This window comes from Sitodiplosis mosellana, unplaced genomic scaffold (genome assembly GCF_009176505.1).
Source record: "Sitodiplosis mosellana isolate CC-2019 unplaced genomic scaffold, AAFC_SMos_1.0 Smas_scaffold_6181, whole genome shotgun sequence".
In the NCBI taxonomy this organism is placed as follows: domain Eukaryota; kingdom Metazoa; phylum Arthropoda; class Insecta; order Diptera; family Cecidomyiidae; genus Sitodiplosis; species Sitodiplosis mosellana.
Genome location: NW_022601422.1, coordinates 2,874,103 through 2,880,102, shown reverse-complemented (window position 1 = coordinate 2,880,102; position 6,000 = coordinate 2,874,103). Strand labels below are relative to the sequence as shown.

General features: G+C 35.5%; 1 protein-coding gene across 1 annotated transcript in view; it reads left to right on the top strand.

The window, feature by feature from the left end:
• The first annotated feature begins 835 nt into the window (after positions 1 to 835).
• Positions 836 to 6,000, top strand: part of LOC129576317 (G patch domain-containing protein 1 homolog) — a 51,413-nt gene continuing 46,248 nt past the window's right edge. Inside the window, exon 1 of the mRNA XM_055461230.1 lies at positions 836 to 845. The gene's annotated coding sequence lies outside the window, so the exon portion shown is untranslated. The remainder of the gene's footprint in view (positions 846 to 6,000) is intronic.

Genomic DNA, 6,000 nt, shown 5'->3' with positions numbered 1-6,000 from the left:
AATCGAAAAGTAAACATTGAAAATTTCCATAAATAAAATCATTTCTTTCCATCCATGAATAAGCTGGTTTGGCCTTGATCAAAACCACACAATTAGCTTTGTGAATATTTTCGTGCAGTCTATAAATTCGTTGGGCTTAAGGGTATTTACAAAAAATTCCTATCGCTAGCACATTAAATGCAAAAATTTATCGACGTCCTGTTCATTTCGAAACCAAGTGCTACATATTGCAGCCAACTCACTCAAACTCACCACGTTCCTTCCACTTCTTTTTTTTTTTTGTTCATTATATTAAAAGCAAATGGCAGTGACACGAAAAACCTTTTCAACGAAAAACTATATAGCTAATTTAGTCTGTCAATTTGGGGCTTTTCTCGGTATGTGCAGTGGTACACTTAGCTTCAATGAGCATCTGATATTGACTGCATTGATACTGTACAATTGCAAGTGTGGCCATTCAAATGCAAGCACCGAACACACTGACTGACTTTCTCTCTCTCTCTCTCTCTCTCTCTCTCTCTCTCTTCAAATGGATTGCGAGCATTTTCACCGAAATTGCGTTCTACCGTTTACCGCATCGTTTATGTTGTGGCTGCACCGTTGTGAACACAAACTTTTCTGCAACCGCAACAAATCCACAAGCCAAAAAGTTGGTGTTTGCGTATACTTTCTGAAATGAGCTTGGTATTGTCTGGAAATAATTGGACACCAATCTTAGACACGCTGTTGTTCTGAGCACACCACTTGAGAGTTTACAAACTCTCTGGAGTACACTGGAATCGCCCGGAATTTCAGTGGTATTCAATGCATTTCCGATTGACAGCAATTTCTTTTGGTTTTAACCGACTTTTATTCTCTGGTTCTCCAGTGTTACCGACACATTATTTCGAGATTCGAATAAATCATGCACCTTTGAATGGAATTTTAACAAAACTTAACGAAAAATGGAACCGGAAGCGCTGAATTACAGTGCTACAAAAGTCATTCCAATCGCTATAAAATAAAAATGCTATTGTAGTGTCAATTCCCATGCGAACCGGGTTAAAACTTCGAAAAATTCCAACGTGTATTGTAAATTGTGAAATGGCTCTATCTAAAGAGCACAGCCGGGTATTATTGCGAATTATTTATTGCATGTGATTTTATTGTGATTCAAACAGGATGGAAAAAATCTGGACTGCACAAAACCACCAGTTTGATGTATGGGAAACCGGAAATCGCCGAAAACACAAAATTATAATTTATGTGAATGGCGTAAATTGCATTCGCAGCTTAATTGAAAACATACAACTATAGAACGGATGGAACATTTTTTTTAGCCAACAACAGATTGGAATTTCCAATTTTTCAACGCAGTCCAATCATTTTTTTTCGGCACAAACACACTTCGTGTCTTCAATTTATGAGATGACTTCGATGGAAATGATGCAGTTGAACACCAGTGTGTTGGCAATAAAATTTTCGCTGTTTTACTGCCGACGTTTGCAAAATGGTTTTTATAACAAAAATATTGTCATTTTAAAAGCACTAGACCTTTAGACAAATTAAGCAAAGAGCTTTTCACTGATGAATATTGCTGTGCTGTAGTGTTTGTAAACGCCGCAAAATGTTTACCTGTTTAGTAAACAGTGTTTACATCATATTATTATGAAAATAAAAATTAATTTAGTTTATTGTTTGTAACAATAACAATAACAACGAAAAAAATGTTTGAGTAAATAAACAATGGCCGTTGATGTAGCTGAGTGGGTTGCGCAATCGAATATCACCGTTGTAAACATTGACTTTTAGTTGCTTAATATACATCAATTGCATAACAGCCGGAACCACAGAAAAATATGTTCGTTTCACAACTATGACGAAGCTTATTACAAATACTAAAGTATATTTTATGATGAAAATTTACCTCGCATCGATGATTTGTGGTCATCAAGCCGTGATTCCATACTCCCATAGATAGTACATAAAGACAGAAAAACCGCAGTCATATGGTTTTTTGTGCGAGACGCAGCAAAAAATGGCGTATAAAAATTAAATTAAACGATAACGATGCAACAGTTTTTATGGAAATTAATTAAACATGTGATCATAAAAAAAAAAATTGTTGAAATTCTTTATTGCCGCTTCAAATCGATGCGGAAAGAAGATTTTATGTATGATTTTCAAATGAAAAACAAATGGAATTGATTGTACAATGTATGATATTCAATCAGTCTGGCCTAGTATGCGCACACATGTGCATCGCCATTGATAAAAGACATTTTACAAAATGGGCCGAGTGAGTGGTAAAAATGGGTGAAGTTGTTCAGGTGGCACGAGAAAGAAAAAAAAATCCATATCCGGCCAAAATATAATATTTTTTCGATTTTTCCTCCATTATTTTTTAGAAAATTTTGATGATTTTTAGCTAAAAAGTTCCCCTAGACCTACCCAAAGATATTTCAAGTAGTGAATATTGTTTTCAATGTATTCTGAGCTTTATTTCAGTCATCAAAATTTCAAAAAAATGACAAATTTTGCAAAAATGCATGAAAATGAGCAAATCAGCTCTCAATGTTTTGTTCTATAGGTTAGAAAATATGGTTGATATAGACTTCAAGGTGGCTTCTATCGAATGCTAAGGGATCAAACTAAATTATCTAGGCTTACGATTTTAAATATTTTGAGAAATAACCGAATGCGGACACAAAATATTTGTCTCAAGACTTTCGTGACAGGTGTTAATCGGCAAAAGGGTTATGTGTGTCAGCGAATTGAAAACGGGAAAGGTTAACATTATAAAAAAAAAAAAGAAGTTGTGAGCGAAAAATCCAAGAATATCGTCTCGATATTAGATTGAAGCCTTACCATTCTTTACCAGCTCATGATTCTTATCATTCGTCGCCTTTTTCTTTATGTTAACCAATCTATCACAAATGTTCTTTTTGTGTGCGGCGGTTGTCTGCACGATTTCCTCTTCGGTAGAAATACGCATTGAATTGAGCGCGAATAAGAGAAAGCAAATAAGAGCAAAGAGGAGAGCATGGTGTGTGACACACATCCACATTCGTGAGAAGGAAAAGAAAAAAACAGATGAAAAACGAACGAGCACAGCATGGAAGTATTCGTCATAGTGTTTTTTTCGTACATTCCTTTTATGGTGCATGTTTTGTGAAAGGAATTCAGTTGAATGGATGACGCATAAATGGGATTCGCACAACTGGAAATCGCTTACAACTTAAATTACGAAATGAAAACAATGAACACTGAAGACATACATTGCGCTGGCGACACTTTTTGGTATAACCATCGGTGTGTTTTCTTACCTCTTTCTCTCTCTGTTTCTCTCCCCTATCTCTATATATAGATGGTAATATCATTTGCAAGAAAAAAAAATTTTGAAATGGAATTTAATTTCGATGATTTTTCCATTCGAATCGCCATGCAAAGATCGCATGGAATACGCTCAATAGTCAAATGATATTTCATAAAGTATTTTCCACAAAAGCACAGTGAGAGCAAGAGACACAGAGCCAGTGATGGAATTCAACGTGGATAATCAAAGTACTTTACGTTTTTTTTTTTATTGGCACACACCATCGTATGCCAATAATTCATAAATGAAATGAGAGGAAAACGATCACATTCAAGTGAACAACTGTAGCTCTTGCTGTGTAAACACAGAAAAACACATTAGATGTCGCACACACCAGAATCTCGGCGCCTTCAAACCATCGAACTGTAGCGACAGCCAAACAAGAAAAAAGACGACGACGACATGTTCGGAATAGGAAAAAAAAAAACACTGTGAAGCCTGAATCCGAAAAAGAAAGAACAAATGAAAACTACTTTTGAAAATGTGACAAAACATCGTTTCCTTTTATTCTCTTCTTTTCGCTTAACTCGATAAACTTTGAATTATGAATAAATAAACCATTTTCTATTCAAAAGCCTAAGTTTTTAGGCCATCAAAGGTTCCAGCGAACGGAATAGTTCTTTCCCCTCCCTTTCTTTAATTTGTCCAAACAATAGATCGGATTTGTCCGAAGGCAGTTGCCGCTTCTTTTTTTTTGCTTGGTGAGAAGGCAACTTGCGGTGCAAACACTCAAACACCCTTTTTCAATGACAAAGCTAACAGTTTCACAAATTGATCTTCTCTGTTAAATACAGCGAATGTGAATCTCAAAATTTGGAATTTCCGCTATTTTTTCACTCTCTCACGCTGTGCAATCATGGCACCGTGTACGTTCCAGTTTAAAAGCGACAAAAAAAAATATGAAATTGCTCAATTCAACATTGAATACTTTTATAAAATCACACCCGTGCTACAAATTGTTTACAGATGAAGTACCGAAGCAAAGAAACAACTGACAAAGGACAAACACATCTAAGCCGCACTCCCGATGTTTATGTGCCTCTTTATGGAAGTAAGCTTAATATATTGAATTCATTGGATGGCTCTTTTTTTATCATGCGAAATCAATACGAACGGAAGAAATAAAATGATTTACAACTTTGTTAGGACAGGCGACGGAGGACGGGGTGGAATGTACGAGAAAACATGTGTTTTCCGATTTTCAGGCAGCTCAACAGCTTTTCTGCTACACGGATCAGAAAAGAAGATACTCAAACTCAGAACGAAGCTCACACAAACATTTTCACATCAATTGAGTAATAATAATTGAGCGGTGTTTGTGTGTGTTGTTCGAAACTTTTTTTTCCATTTCATGAACGACTTTTGGAACAGCATTTAAATCTTTTTTTTTGTGAGAGAAAAAAAAAAGTATATATGCTGGATACATTCTTTTTTCTGGCGAAGCATACGCAATTAAAATAATGTAAATGAATGAATTTCATTTGAATGGTCAATTTTTAGCCGAATTTAAATAATATAATCGTGTTGTATCAGCAGTTTTTTTTTTTCAAATGAGCATGTGAGATGGATGAGAAAAATAAATTCATTCAATGCGGCTTTGCATTCAGCAACTTGTATTTCACTATGGGATTTAAAAAAAAAAAATTGGTGCATTTCATTAACAAATTGCGATTGTGAGATATATTTTTTTTCGACCAATATTTTGCGTTGTTGATGTGAAATTGGACGAGTGATGAATCACAAGTAAATCTTCAATCACAACGCGTCCATTTTCCGCTTACGCTAAAACCTTGATTGAGCTTATTTCCCTCATGTTTTATTAATCATTCAGCCGAACTCGAGCATACCAATGGATCTGAAAAAAAAATCCACCTTTTTGTTGTATCAAAGATAAAGAAGAAGAACAAAACTAATAAAAACTTTGTAAAATTTGACTGTCAAATATGTCGGATGCAGAGAGAAAAAAGAGTGAGAGCAAAGTTATTCGATTGAAAAACCCCGCTGATAAAGTGGGTTGCGTCGAATCCTTGAAATATAAGAGCCGAGTCGAAACTGGTACAAAAAGCATTAAACACGGTCACTGGACTATGGAATAAATATCATTTTGGAATGGCATTTGGACAGCTAAAGTCATGCATCTTACAGAACGGTGCACAGGTAGCAAAAACACACAAACCAAACAATACAATTCACAACATCAAAATGTGTTTTCTACGTCCAAATTCAATTAAATCACTTATATTCCACTTTCTTCTGTCAGCATTGAATCTATTGTTATGGAGCTGGCAAGAGCACAATTCGATACAATACAGTTTGTTGTGTGAATATAAACACCAAACAAACTTATATGTACCGTGTATCTTTTGTACAAAGAAAAATGCAAATAAAAACACATCCGAAATGTTCAACCTTCACAACACGCAAGCAATAGCATACTACAGGCCAGCTACATGGGGTTCCTTTTTGGTATTTAACGCTCCAAATAGCACGGGCGTAGAGAATGAATGAAGGTGACTATTTTACGTATGCTACGTATTGTATTCGGTTGCATGAAAAATGTGTACTGCAAACCAAGGAAATTGGCAACACTTCTTCGGCATTGAGTGTGTGTGTTCCTGTTCATTGTGCATGCAAAGGGGTGTCAG